Source organism: Dendropsophus ebraccatus, chromosome 7, assembly GCF_027789765.1.
Source record: "Dendropsophus ebraccatus isolate aDenEbr1 chromosome 7, aDenEbr1.pat, whole genome shotgun sequence".
Classification (NCBI taxonomy): domain Eukaryota; kingdom Metazoa; phylum Chordata; class Amphibia; order Anura; family Hylidae; genus Dendropsophus; species Dendropsophus ebraccatus.
Genome location: NC_091460.1, coordinates 106,813,703 through 106,829,599, shown reverse-complemented (window position 1 = coordinate 106,829,599; position 15,897 = coordinate 106,813,703). Strand labels below are relative to the sequence as shown.

Sequence of the window (15,897 nt, the reverse complement as noted above, 5' to 3'; positions counted from 1 at the left end):
GTGCGGTTCGTTTAAGGTTCAGTGTGGACAAACCCGAACTTTACTTCAAAGTTCAGCAAACCTCCAAAACCCTACTTTTGAAAAGTTTGCTTATCTCTACTTTTGAGCCTTATGGTATACTGAGCATGCCCCTGTAATTTAGAAGGCACAAAAGGGGACAAAAAAAGTAGTATTTAGCTCCTTTTTTAGCTTGTATTTTTCAACCTACAGGGCTGGTTGGGGGCTCATTTAAACTTTTATTGGAGGAGGGATTTTTAAATATTTTTTTTTATTATTTTCTGTTTACACCTTATAAGTCCTCCTAGGAGACAATCACATGCAATCATTAGAATGCAAAAACTGATCAATTCTATGGCATTGCACAGCATTGATCAGTATAATTGACGCTCTGCCTGAGGCAGACTGTATGAGAAGATCACCAATCCAACAGGGTGGAGGTAAGTATTACTTGTCTGCCTGTCAGGCAAAGTGGTTGGGCCCACACAGTCACGCTGATGGAGTACCGATCAATCGTTGATAGGTACTTCTCCTGTCACTGACTCCCTTAAAGGACAAGTGCCATGAAAATCTTTTTCCCAGTAATTGAAGCACATTACAAAGTTATATAACTCTGTAGTATGCTTCAATCACCTATCTGCCTCCCTTCCCTGTCTTTTCCCCCCTCCACCCCCCACCAGGAAGTGTCCTAACTCACACAGACCTAATTACTGTTGTCACCGTCACCAAGCTCTTCTCTCAGCTCCTTCTCCTGTTACAGCAGCCCCCCCTCCCCTGCCTTGTCAGGTGACTCAGCTTGCTTAGCTCCCATTGGCTGAACAACTGCAAGCCATCACTTGGACTGGGGAGGGGGGGCTGCTGTAACAGGACCTAGAGCAGCCCTCCTGCTGATGACTCATCCTCACAGGAAGGAGCTGCCTGGTGACGGTGACGACAGTAATCAGGTCTGTGTGAGTCAGGACACTTCCTGGTGGGGGGTGGAGGGGGGAAAAGACAGGGAAGGGAGGCAGATAGGTGATTGAAGCACATTACAGAGTTATATAACTTTGTAATGTGCTTCAATTACTGGGAAAAAGTTTTTCATGGCACTTGTCCTTTAAACATTGCCATCGCTATAGATTGTGGATTGAAGGGATTAATGGCAGGAAGCAATGTGATCGCGGTTACCTATCATTATTCCCAGCTCCTAGCACATTGCTGTGTGCTGCGCTGATCATACAGAAACACTTCACGGCAGGAACATATATACATTCCTTCTGCATGGGGCATCGGCAGAAGGAACACATGTACTGTAGCCATATGGCTTACACAAGGGGGTTAATCACTAAACCAAACCCTGTAAAACCAGGCCAAATACTGGAATTGTTTTTAATATGAACTATACTGGGTGTTTGGGGACCATTTATTTAGGGGACTTTTTTCTGTGGACCCCGAAAATCAGCTAATTGATCAGTTAATTATCTCCTATCCAAAGGATAACTCTGAATCTTGGCATAACCTTTATAGGCTTCCTATACACATTAGACCCTCAGCTGACTATCCCATGTGTATGGGGGTTGTGCTGACTCTTCCCCAACAAACGATGGGAAAAGAAGCCTCTTGAATTTCTCTATCCAATCCTTTCATTCTCATGTAAGATAAGCCACCACCAGAAGTCATCTAGCCGCTTATTCCCCTTTCCCCATTAAAACACATGGTGGTGAAAGAATAAACTTCCAGCCAAGGATTTACTAAGCAAATCTGGGACACCTGCCATGTAAGATTTAAGCTCTCTTCTACAGCCTCTCCACTGGTCTCATTCCTACTTGCCCCATCCTTCCCCCCGGGTCTGGAGTCTGTGGTGGTCCAGGCATGGGGTTTCCAGGGCCTCTTCCAATTCGCAGACATTGTGGACCCCCTGACGCGTACCCTGCTCTCCTTTGAAGATATGTGCGAGAGGCAAGCTTTGCCCGTCTCTGAGCGTTATACCTATACACAGCTTCGCCATTTTATGGTGTCGCAGTTGGGGACCACCAGGGTTTCCAGACCCATGAGTTTCGAGCAATTGCCTAGAGCGGGTCCCAGTATGAAGGGCCTTATATGAGATATTTACAAGATACTGGGTTCACCGGTGGATGACTCTCCAATTCGACATGCATATATGACCAAATGGGAGACAATACTGGCCAGGCCGATCTCTCCGGAATGCTGGGGGATTATCTGGGAGAGGGCAGCTAAATCATCACCCTGTGTTACTTATAAGGAAACCCAGTATAAACTGCTCATGTTCTGGTACCACACTCCTAAACTGCTCCATAAACTTAATAGCTCCATCTCCCCTCTGTGCTGGTGCTGCAACGCTGATGTGGGAAGTCTATATCATATTTTTTGGGGATGCCCAGTTATGCAGCCCTATTGGGCCACAGTCTGCGATGTATTCTCTTCGGTTCTGAAGCATCCCTTTCCTCCTGACCCGATGTCCTGTCTCCTTAATCTTACCCCGAAGTCTATAGGAAAGAAGCCTACTAAACTGCTCTTGCAAATGCTTACGGCAGCTAAAACCTTAATTGCTGGGCAATGGAAGACGGCTTTCCCCCTTTCCCTTGCTGACTTGGTGGCCAGGATTAAGGAACTGAGGACCATGGAATCGCTAACGGCGATGCTAAACAATAGGGTGGGTGCTTTTGAGCTGGTTTGGACCCCCTGTGATACGTATTGCACACAACAGGGCTATGACTGACCTTCTCCAGGAATGCACCCCCCCCAGGCTCCCTTCCTCCAGATCCCTTCCCACCCCCCACCCCCCTACCCCTGACCTCTTCTTCTAGTATCTCTTCCCCTCCCATGTTTTTGGTGTCTTGTCCTCTGTATTTTTCCTTCCCTTTCGATTTTGTCGCCCTGTTTTATTGGTTTGGCACTGCTCCTGTTTGCAACCTGTGCTATGTTATTAATCTCATTACGAAATGCCATCCTCTATCTTTAAATGTTATTGTCTGTTGTTTCTTGTCATTACAAAAATTTTCAATAAAAATTACAGTTTAAAAAAAAACTTCCAGCCAAGGGCCAAGCAATATGGAATATATTTGGCCATCTACATATTTTTATAATCTACCTTATATCTCTTGATTTCAGTAAACATCTATTTTCTGTGTGTAGTTAGAACAGGCTCTGTCCGCGACTCACGCTCGCGCTGGAGCAATGTATACAGGTTGAGAAAGGTCGATCTATTACAGAATGGTTCCATCATCTATGGTATACAATACAACTATGTAAATTTATTGTGCCAACCCTATCCAGAGCAGATTGTGTGTACATAGTTATTATGGAAATAAAATAAAAGTAACCATTGTGGAGTGCAATTGATAGCATTTGAATATTGTAGTTAGAAAAGGGTGACAGTGGGGTTGCCTGACCACCAGGTTGCTTCCCCTGTGGCACTGGCTTTGCAGCAGTGGTAGTCAGTGCCTGGCGTGTGAATGGGGCCATTGAAACACATTGGTCCTACAGTATGTTCTGTCTGTAACTGAGGCCCAAACTACGGACGTGTGAATAAGGCCTAATTAGGTTGGGGAGCCACATAAATGAGATGGCTATGAAATGGCAATGGGGCATATACAAAATGTGTGCAAAAAACATGTTGGCTTTTGAAGCCGTAGATCAATGTACAGTATATCATGTATATCAAGTGGATGTGCGGTCATGTATTTAGTTTTTCTCTCTATACAATTACACATAAAATATATTTGGTATCAATTCAGAAACATTTCTTTTGTCAATTATAATGTATTACAATAATCTATTAGCTGTCTCAATCTGTATATACTTTGTGGTTAGTTGACAAATATAAATTCTCTGCACGCACATTGTTACTTCATAGGCTTTCCTGTTAAATGATGACATAAGGAAATGATGATGCTACCACAAATACATTGCAAAAACTCCTATGAAATTAAAGTTTTCTGAATTTAAAGTGTCCATGTCACTTTAAAATACTTTTTATCGTGCAGATTGATCAGATGGCACACGCTGTTTATAAATCTGCCTCTTCTTTACGCTGCCCGTTAGTTGGCTTTCTTCACTCCAAAACCAAACCAAATTTTGTGCCTATATTTTCCTCATTCTACCAGAAATTCTGAAACTGTAGTATGAGAACTGGCCACTGGTAGAGCTGCTGGTTACCTTATGTAGGTAAAAGCATAGACTGCGGCTTCTTAATGCAAAATAAAGGGGTTGTCAAGCTAATTTTTTTTCTTTCTTTTAAATCAACTGGTGTCAGAAAGTTATATAGATTTGTAATTTACTTCTATTTAAAAATTTCAAGTCTTCCCATACTTATAAGCTGCTGTATGTCCTGCAGGAAGTGTTGTTTTATTTACATTCAGACACAGTGCTCTCTGCTGACATCTCTGACCGAGTCAGGAACTGTCCTGATTTGGAAAGGTTTTCTATGGGGATAACTTTTTTATCCCCCCCCCCACCCCCACCCCAAGCCCATAATGATTTTTTACTTCCCTGCTTGACTTAGCTTAGAGCGCTCGGATCAATTACCTTTTTACAGTTTCTTACATCTGTGTGTTAATAATTAGTCTGACAATTTGGATGAGAACTTAATGTTAGTAATAGTGGCTTATACTGGGTGATGGGCGTGATCAGACAAACTATAACTTCTCATATCTCCTGAACAAGACGGTGTATCGAGAAACTGTAAACTATCCACATCCCACTTGTGCAATTTCTTTTATTGTAGGGTCTGACAGAAGTGTCCCACAATACCGCTGAGTGGTCACTGTTTTGCGGAACCATCGATCAGTAAAATTATTATATTATATACAGTCATGGCCAAAAATTTTGAGAATGACACAAATATTATATTTTCACATGATCTGCTGCCCTCTGGTTTTTATGTGTGTTTGTCAGATGTTTTGATTACAAACAGAAATATAATTTCAATCATATTATGAGTAACAAAAGCTTATATTGACAGTTAGAATGAGTTAATGCAGCAAGTCAATATTTGCAGTGTTGACCCTTCTTTTTCAGGACCTCTGCAATTCTCCCTGGCTGCTCTCAATCAACTTCAGGACCAAATCCTGACTGATAGCGGTCTATTCTTGCACAATCAATGCTTGCATTTTGTCAGAATTTGTTGGTTTTTGTTTGTCCACCCGTCTCTTGATGATTGACCACAAGTTCCAAATGGGATTAAAATCTGGGGAGTTTCCAGGCCATGGACCCAAAATCTCTATGTTTTGTTCCCTGAGCCATTTAGTTATCACCTTTGCTTTATGGCAAGGTGCTCCATCATGCTGGAAAAGGTATTGTTGATCACCAAACTGCTCTTGGACGGTTGGGAGAAGTTGCTCTTGGAGGACATTCTGGTACCATTCTTTTTCATGGCTGTGTTTTTAGGTAAGACTGTGAGAGAGCCGATTCCCTTGGCTGAGAAGCAACCCCACACATGAATGGTTTCAGGATGCTTTACAGTTGGCATGAGACAAGACTGGTGGTAGCGCTCACCTCGTCTTCTCCGAATAAGCTGTTTTCTAGATGTCCCAAACAATCGGAAAGGGGATTCATCAGAGAAAATGACTTTACCCCAGTCCTCAGCAGTCTACTCCCTGTACCTTTTGCAGAATATCAGTCTGTCCCTGATGTTTTTTTCTGGAGAGAAGTGGCTTCTTTGCTGCCCTCCTTGAGACCAGGCCTTGCTCCAAGAGTCTCCGCCTCACAGTGCATGCAGATGCACTCACATCTGCCTGCTGCCGTTCCTGAGCAAGCTCTGCACTGCTGGTAGCCCAATCCTGCAGCTGAAAAACTTTTAAGAGATAGTCCTGGCACTTGCTGGTCTTTCTTGGGCGCCCTGGAGCCTTTTTGGCAACAATGGAACCTCTCTCCTTGAAATTCTTGATGATGCAATAGATTGTTGACTGAGGTGCAATCTTTCTAGCTGCGATACTCTTCCCTGTTAGGCCATTTTTGTGCAGTGCAATGAAGACTGCAAGTGTTTCTTTAGAGATAACCATGATTAATAGAAGAGAAACAATTATGCCAAGCACCAGTCTCCTTTTAAAGTGTCCATTGGTGTCATTCTTACTTAATCATGACTGTGGCATTGTAGAGCCTGGTTATTAAACCAACCCTACTGATTCACTATACGGGAGGGATCCTCTGCTTACCCCCCACCCCCTAAGGTATATAAAAACCCTCCCTAGGGCTACCCACCCACACCCCCTCCTCCCAACCACTCACCACACCCCAGCTGACCGAAACCACACCCCAGAAATTAGACACCGACACCTGGATTGGATAAATTTGGCCACAGCAGCCAATGTTTATTAACAGAATAAACAAAACACACATTTTTTAAACATGTACATCATAAAGCACCTCCACACCCCTTTTACTAACAGACAACAGGGAAGGTCCTTGAAGCTACAAAGACTGGCCCCCCTTAGTTATGAAAACAAAGCTCCAACTTCGCTAACACTATTCACCCCCAGCCGTCCCCCTCCCGGCTCGGAGGCTCCAAGCCAAACTTTTGGCTACCACATCTCTCCAACTCTCGGTTTTACACCATAAGAGAGAGCCCTAGAATTGTGCCAGCCGAGCACAAAGTTGCTACCATAATTGAGATGGGGGGGGGGAGTCATACCCTGTGATGCCCCTCCCATCCCTCACCAATTTACCACCAACTTCAAGGACCTCCCCTGCCACCACGAGCAGGCCTTGACACCTCATGCCGCCTGCGAGTTGCCCCACAACACCAACCCTCTCTCTCAATCCCCTCCTGGAGACCCAGCGCCCACAGATCCGAACCCACCGCGTTCAAGTGGACCCCATCGCCCAACCAGAACGCCCCCATTCCATCTTCCAAATCCACATGTCTCACCGCCAGGCCCCCATTTCGGACCACAAAAGCGGACACAGCGCGGTTCACTTTAATGTGAGCCTTATTTAACCTCTCCACAGACCTATCGATTTGCCAACGCACACGAGAAACGATCTCGGACCAGACTATGATCATACCCGGGAACTGAACCCAGAGCCTCAAAAAATCATGCTGAATATCCCTGATGAGCTCCCGTATAGGGCGCACACCCAGATCATTGCCCCCCGCATGGATGACCAGGATGTTGGGGGCACGGTCCAGCACGACAAAACGGTGTACCTCTGACCCTGTTCCAGACCATACCTCCGAGGCCCAGCCATCGCACCACCGCGGTGTCCCTGGAGAACCCGAGCTGCCTGCCGTCCAACAACAAAGTCCTTCGTAATGTCCCTCATCCTTCTCAACTTAAAACCGAACGCCAGACCCGCCATGACTCTATTCAACCTTGCCACCGACCAACCTTCCCCTGACACATGCCCCAACCAACAAAGCAAAGCCATCACCCTCTCATCCTCACTGTCCCCCACCCCTAGACGACACCTAATCCGACCACAAGCCCCAGGCCACCTCATAAGCAGCCCACGTACCCGACGACAAGGAGTTACGTATCAATCCCCCTGCTGCTCGTAGGCCAGACTCCACAGATGCCCCGGGCACACCATCCCCTCGGCCTCCGCGTCGGGTGCCAGCTGACGACAACGGTCGAACTGTAACAGAGAAAGAGAATCGGCTATAGAATTCAAAATCCCCGGGACATGCATAGCCACTACCCATACATTCCTCCTCAGACATTCCAACACCAACTGCCGCAGCAACCGCATCACTGGAGGCGAGGAGGCCATCAAGTTATTGATAGCCATGACCACCGCCATGTTATCACAATGAAAACGCAGTTTCCGGTCCCGGAAGCTGTCCCCCCACAAGGACACAGCCGCCAGGATGGGGAATAGCTCCAAGAAGGCTAAATTACGCAGTAGCCCGGAGCCCCCCCACTCTGATGGCCATGTGCCTGCGCACCACTGCCCACGGCAGTAAGCACCGAAACCAGCGCTTCCTGCCGTGTCAGTGTACAAGTCACAGTCCGCATTTTCCACCACCCCCGCCAGCATTATGGATCTGCCATTATAGCGCTCAAGGAAACTCCCCCAAACAGCCAGATCATCCCTATGGTCCCTAGTAAGACGCACAAAATGGTGCGCGGCTTTTACCCCCGAAGTAGCCTCGGCCAACCTCCGGCAAAAGACTCTTCCCATGGGGATGATCCGGCATGCAAAGTTTAGCTTCCCTAGCAAAGACTGCAAGTCCCTGAGCGTGATCTTCCTGAGTCCACGCGTCCGTCCCACCTCATGCCTCAAGGACAAAAGTTTGTCCTCCGGCAGCCGGCATTCCATTCTTTCGGAATCAAGAGTGATTCCCAAAAAATTTAGGGACGTTGCAGGTCCCTCCGTTTTATCCGGGGCCAGCGGAACCCCAAACAACCGAGCCACCCACTGGACAGTACCCAACAGCGTACGACATACCAGGGAACCAGCGGGACCTATGCACAAGAAGTCGTTCAAGTAGTGGATAACGGACTTCACCCTTGCTTTGTCCCGAACCACCCACTCCAGGAACGAACTAAACGTCTCGAAGTACGCACATGAGATGGAACATCCCATGGGCAAACACCGATCCGCATAGTAAGCGCCGTCCTAGTAGCAACCCAGCAATCCCACATTATCCGGGTGGATCGGTAGGAGCCGAAATGCGGCCTCCACATCGGTCTTGGCCATGAGGGCCCCTTTTCCATAACATCTAACCCATCTCACAGCCTCGTCGAACGACGTATAGACCACAGAGCAAAGCTCCGAGTCTATGCCATCATTGATCGACAGACCTCTGGGATGAGAAAGATGATGGATGAGCCAAAATTTATTCGGCTCCTTTTTGGGTACCACCCCTAAAGGGGACACCACAAAGTCCACCACCAGCGGGGAGGCAAAGGGGCCAGCCATCCTACCCAACTCCACCTCCCTTCTCAGCTTGTCAGACACCACCCCAGCATGTAAATAAGCAGACTTCAAATTTCTAAGCGTAGGCGGGACCACGTGCAAAGGTGCCGGAATCACAAAACCATCCCGAAAACCCCGCATTAGCAGCACCGCCTTCTGCCTATCCGGGAATCTAAGTAGATGCGGGAGCATCGCGCCCAGATTCACCGGAGTCTCCCCCTTTTGCAGCACCACCCCCTCCAGCCCACCCCTTGCCTTTCTTAAAGCATCTTGCCGAGCCGTAAGAAGAGGCATTACATGACGAGCAGGCATGTTTGAACTTACAACTGGCACCAAACTTGCACTGCCCGTCATTGAACTGCCAACAGAAACCGGACTTCTGTCTGCTTTGCTTGCCACCCTGCGAAGCTGTGGAAGCGGCCTGGCCGGCCGAGCCGGCCCCTCCCTGAAAGGGCTGACCGTATCTCACCGGAGCCATCACCCTGAGCCACAACCCTATATCTTTATGGTCCCATTTGATGCCCGGCCTAACGGCCCTACGCTGCCTGAATTGCTCATCATAACGGAGCCACGCCTGACCCCCGTACACCCGATAAGCCTCACTGATCGCATCCATATAACAAAAAAGGGCCGAGCAGTGTTCAGGCGCCTTCTCTCCAATAACACTTGCCATTATGGCAAATGCCTGAAGCCAATTCATGAAGGTTTGCGGTATCAGCCTCCATCTCCTCTTTTCCTCCTCCTCCTTCTTACTATCCTCCTTTTTCCCCTTATCTAAATTAAATTTTTCCAAGGGCAAGAGGGAAAAAATTTCAACGTACTCATCACGCCAAATTTTTTCCCTCACTTCCTGCTTCAAATGGGCGCCCTCGAAACAGACATATACCTCGCCCCGGGCCCTGTCATCTAACCGAACCTGCTCTCCTTCCTTCTCCTTCTCCGTCTGCACTGACGCTGCCACCCCAGCACTCGCCCTCGCTACCCCACCCTCTATAGGCCCACCCCCCAGACCAGAACCCGCAGCCTCCAGCCTTTCGGGCACCCAGGCAGCAACCGGGTTACTCCCTCCCCCCACGCCAGGCCCCTTTTCCCAACGCGCCAACAACGCACGAACACAGCTCACCAATTCACCCACACTCTCTTTCAACCCAGTCGCCCCCTCACTCAATCCCGCCTCATGCACAACATCCACACCCCCCAGAGAACTACTTCCCCCAGCCTGAGACATAAGGATAGGGGGAAACGGACAAGACAGAGACAAATACTCACCAGGCTGCGCAGGGGCTGTGGACCCGCCAGCTGGCGAAGGCACCTCCAGACGAAGGTCCTCCCACGCCACCACATCCACCTGGCTGGAACGCAGCGGCTCTTCTCCCTCTCATTCACCGACCACACTCACAGCTGGGCTCATAGATGGTGGTGTGGTATCGGGGTGGTAATACTGCGGGGGCGGGGCTACCCGATCTGGCACCCCGCAATCCTCCTGCCTGGCACCTGACCGCATGTGCAGGGGGACGGGGTGTACGTCTGCAGTCACTTGGATCGTCTGGCGGGAGGCAGGCTGCCCGGCCGGCACTTCACCGGGCACCGCCGCCGTGGAGATGAGAGGGACCGACGCAGAGGCGGAGGCCGACCCTCCCCTGTGACTGGGAGGAGGGCCGGACGCCACCGCTAGGCCCGGCTGCCGGGTCAGATTCCTCCCGACCTGCGGCTGGCGCCCTGAGGCGGAACGCCGGCCACCGGAAACCGGAGGGTCCCTCCTGGGGCTCTGTGTGCGCCGCCGGGTCCTGGGCACAGCAGGCTCCAGACTCAATCTGGCAGGAGGCCGTGACCTGCGCGCACTACGCTGAGGCGCCTGGGACGGGGGATCTGCAACAGAAGGCGCCCCAGCAATTAACCTCTCCAACTGCCGCTGCAGCCACCCCCGATCGTCGCCAGGAGCAGCCCGAAGCTGCTCCAGGAGGGCCTCGATGGACGCCATGCCGCTCTGCAGGGGAGGTAAGGGGAGGTGTAAACTGTCCACGGAAGCCAGCCCTAACAACCCCTCGCATTCCCCGCCCCCACGCGAGCAGGACCTGCCTACAAGCCCAAGTCATGGGCGCTCCGGCCCTTCTTGACAGATTGATCTCCAGCCCTGTCCTCATCAACACCCACACCTGTGTTAATGGAGCAATCACTGAAACAATTTTAGCTGGTCCTTTTAAGGCAGGGCTGCAATAATGTTGAAATATGTTTTGGGAATAAAGTTTATTTTCTAGGTAAATATTGACTTTGCAAGTAATTGCTGTTAAGCTGATTACTCTTTATAACATTCTGGAGTATATCACTTAAGCTTGAGAAAGGGGAAGGTCTCCCCAAAACGTTGCGTGCGTCTATACGCCACCATCTGGCCTCCTGGACATCATGGAGGTCTCTGCTGATCGAATGATACGAGGACTCTAACAGCTACCATGCTGGAAGCAACAACGGGGTCCATTTAAGTATCTTTCTGCACTTGGGTGTGAGTTTTCATGAATTTTCTATTGTAAAAGTATGAAATACGGAATAAAAAAGACAAGAGAACTGCAACAGTTGTGTCAGTATATTTTATTTTTGGAGCAACTTGACAACAAGCCACATACATGTTGTCCTCGATCTGCAAACAGACTGGATCTCAGTGATACTATGAATAGCATGGCCCACAAGGAAGATTTTGGCATCTCATGTTAGGCCATTGTGTGAACAGGAGTGAAGAATTGTGATATGTGAAATGTGGTGCAGCAGAACACCGGAGGACTATATACCAAACTGAGAAAAGTTATGAAATGTCAAGGTTATGTGTTTATACAGAGCGTATGCAGTGTAACATTAGCATCAGTTACTCTTGTGGGCATGTAGATTTAGACCCTAAATCAGACAGTAGCAGCATGTGTCCCCGAGTACTAGAAATCCTCCGCCCCGGAGACTATGTTCTTGCTCATTATAATGCCCGAACAAAAACCTTGGGCTGTTCTGCGTTCGTAAGCGATTCATTGTCTGGTTAATGAGTCCAGGCAATGCCTTCACTGGTTTAATTTTTTTTTTTTTTACAAATTTACTAAGCTTTTAAAAGATACAAGAAGCAACAAGCCCTCCTCTGTCATTAGACATTCCTATTAGTGTGTTTCCTTGTGGGCTGACATTATAAGCAGCCTGGTTCCATCTATATGGGTGCTGTATGTTTGTTGTTAGAATCTATATACAGAAAATGGGCTTTTTAACTCTCTGCTGCTATATGTTTGGAAATGCATGCATATCTTCTGTGGGGTTCTCTGTTTAGAGAACATTAGACATTTAGTAAATCTAAAAATGAACAGGCACAACCCATACATATTCAAGATTGGGCGCCAGTACTTTATATATATATATATATATATATATATATATATATATATATATATATATATATATTCATACCAGACAGTTAAATAGATTTGTAGTTTACTTCTATTTAAAAGTCTTCAGACATCCAATACTTATCAGCTGCTGTATGTCCTGCAGGAAGTGGTGTATTATTTCGAGGTGGCAGCAGAAAACGCTGTATCAGACTGGAAAAAGACACCACTTCCTGCAGGACATGCAGGAGCTGATAAGTACAAGATGACTAGACATAACTTTTTGACTTCTCTTTTACTTGTGATTTTGCCTTGCGTCTTCTTTATTCTGTGTTTTCATCTCTGCATAGTACATCAGTTAACCTCTATGACAAGTGCTAAGAAAGTTATATAAGGATAACACCTAAAGAGTACACTAGAAGCACTTATACAATGTTACCTCAGTATATAAGAGGAAGGAAGAACTGGAACAGATCAATTCAAAGCTCCTGCTGGTTCATGTCATCATGTTATCACACATCCACAATCATGTGGCTTCCTCCTCAATTATTTACTGACAGTACTTTGTAGGATTCCAAGAACTTGGTCAGCCTAGATCTGATATAACCTCATTCTGCTTGATTCAATCCACATTTCATATATGTATTTTTGTCTGGGTCTGTTCACACAGGATGGAAACTGCATCTTCCTGACAGTCAGTTTTCCTGATACCTCAACTTCAATCACTTGGGAAAAAAAAAAGATTAAGACAAGATGTATTTCTTTCATCTGGTTAAAGTGACGGATAATATAGTTAGCTCCAAGTGTAAAGCAAGTTCCTTTATCTTCAGACTGTTCCCTTTAGCACAGTATTCCCAGCAGACAGGTCAGGAGAAGCACTGCTAAAGCCAAACAGGAGGTTAGGTGCAGGCTTTTAGGGGTGAACCAAATCCCAAGAAATATTCCTAAAATTAAAATCCAGCAGCACTAAAATTAGACTTTATGAATTTAGATAAATTTTCACTGAAGTCTAATTGGATTTAGATTTTTTATTTTTAGCACAGGTATTTATTGTACAAATTACAATTAAAAATATATTCTTATTCTTATTATTAATATTTATTTATTTTCATAAATTTGTAAATTACTTCTATTTAGATTTGTATATTACTTCTATTTCAAAATCTGAAGTCTTCCAGTACTTATCAGCTTCTGTATGTCTTGCAGGAAGTGGTGTATTCTTTCCAGTCTCACACAGTGCTCTCCGCTGCCACCTCTGTTAATGTCAGAAACTGTCAAGAGCAGTAGCAAATCCTGATAGAAAACTTCTCCTGCTCTGGACAGCTCCTCTCACAGACAGAGGTGGCAGCACAGAGCACTGTGTCAGACTGGAAGGAATACACCACTTCCTGCAGGACATACAGCAGCTGATAAGTGGAGATTGTTGTCCCGGAGGAGCGATCCCCGTGTCTTGTCCCGGCCAGAGTCTGAGCCGTAATGGCGCTGATCCCAGCTCGGCATTCGGTTGCTTCCGGCTGCAGCTCTCATCGATCTATGCTGTATATCTATGCAGCATAGATCTGTATGAGAGATCAGTGTATTTATACTAGAAGTCCCCCAGGGGGGCTTCTAGTATAAGTGTAAGGCTATGTTCACACTACGTAAAACTATGGCCGTAGCGTTTGCAGGGTGGAACAATGCCTTCGTTTTATCGTATGCGCTCCGGCCGGGATCCCGTGAGGTGCCGCAAATAACTGACATGTCAGTTTTCTGTGGCCGCAATTCAATGAATTGTGGCCGTAGGAAACCTTGTCAGTTCACACTATGAAGGGAGCGGCTCCGGCCGCTTGCTTCATAGTGTGCAGGGGGAAGCTCTGATGCGGGCGTGCGCTGATGAGTCTGCATCAGAGCTTTGTGGCCGGACAGATCATCCGGCTGGTACTTAAGTACGGAACGGCCGGTCTCTCACGCAGTGTGAACATAGCCTAAAAGTAAAGAAAAAAGTGTTATTATTAGTAAAAAGCCCCCTCCCCTAATAAAAGTGTGAATTACCCCCCTTTTGCCATGTTATAAATAAATAAATAAACATGTTTGGCCCGAACTATTAATTAATCACATTCCTGATCTCACACGGTAAACGGCGTAAGCGCCAAAAAATCCCAAAGTGCAAAATTGCGCATTTTTAGTCGCATCAAATCCAGAAAATTTTTTTAAAAAGCGATCAAAAAGTCGCATATGCGCAATCAAGGTACCGATAGAAAGAACACATCATGGTGCAAAAAATGACACATGACACAGCCCCATAGATCAAAGGATAAAAGCTCTATAACTTAGGCTGGGTTCACACTACGTATATTTCAGTCAGTATTGTGGTCCTCATATTTCAACCAAAACCAGGAGTGGATTAAAAACACAGAAAGGCTCTGTCCACACAATGTTGAAATTGAGTGGATGGCCGCCATTTAATGGCAAATATTTGCTGTTATTTTAAAACAATGGCTGTTGTATTGAAATAATGGCGGTTATTTACTGTTATATGGCGGCCATCCACTCAATTTCAACATTGTGTGAACTGATCCTTTCTGTGTTTTTAATCCACTCCTGGTTTTGGTTGCAATGAGGACCACAATACTGACTGAAATATACGTAGTGTGAACCCAGCCTAAGCCTGGGAATGGAGCGATGTTAAGGAACATATATTTGTTAACAATGGTTTGAATTTTTTTACAAGCTATCACATAATATAAAAGTTATACATGTTACATATCGTTGTAATCGTAACGACTTGAGGAACATAAATAACATGTCAGTTTTAACCCAGGGCGAATGGCGTAAAAAAAATATCCTCCAAGTAAAAGAAATGCATTTTTTTTTCAATTTCACCACACATTGAATTTTTTTGGGGTTTTGCAGTGTACTTTATGAAAAAATTCAGCCTGTCAATGCAAAGTACAATTAGTGGCGCAAAAAAATAGGGCTCATGTGGGTTTCTAGGTTAAAAAATGCAACTGCTATGGCCTTTTAAGCATAAGAATAAAAGACGAAAACGCAAAAATTTAAATTGGCCCGATCCTCTAAGGGTTAAACTTCGCAATTCATAATGCAATGATTTGCACTGCAGTCAATGCCCACAATGGCTATTGTTGTGTCTTGAACAACGACCGATGGTTGGCTACTGCTGTTTTAAAAAAAATGATCATATCCTTAGACTTTAAGGCTGGGTTCACACTGCGTTTTTGCGATCCATTTCTGCAAAAAAATTTATGCAAAAAACGGATTAAAAACAGATGAAAAAACAGATGCATTTGTGTGCATCTTTTTAAATCCATTTCTCCATTGACTTCCATCATGAAAAAAGATTAAAAAAAAAACAACTGATCAAAACGTATCCTTTTTTCAGTGCTTTCCTTTTTTATGATTCAAGTCAATAGGAAAACTGATCAAAACGGATGCATAATACGGATGCAAAAACGCAGTGTAAACCCAGCCAGGCAATTTTTCATTTAGAGCAGCAGCCGTTGTTTGTACATAGTGGGATCATAGCCTAAAAGAGCTGTGCATCCGACACGCACTTGTCTGCTCTTTGGTCTGATGCCTAATTGCATTTCCACTCTTTGTCCTCAGAACATTGGATAACCTACTCCTTATACTTTGGCTATGAAAAGATATTTAGTACCCGAAACATTGCAACACAATTCTTCAGAAAAAT

The 15,897-nt window shown here is 46.1% G+C and overlaps 1 protein-coding gene across 1 annotated transcript in view; it reads left to right on the top strand.

The window, feature by feature from the left end:
• Positions 1-915: 915 nt before the first annotated feature.
• The window catches only part of PRDM8 (PR/SET domain 8), an 89,994-nt gene continuing 75,012 nt past the window's right edge, over positions 916-15,897 (top strand). Inside the window, exon 1 of the mRNA XM_069978099.1 lies at positions 916-941. The gene's annotated coding sequence lies outside the window, so the exon portion shown is untranslated. The remainder of the gene's footprint in view (positions 942-15,897) is intronic.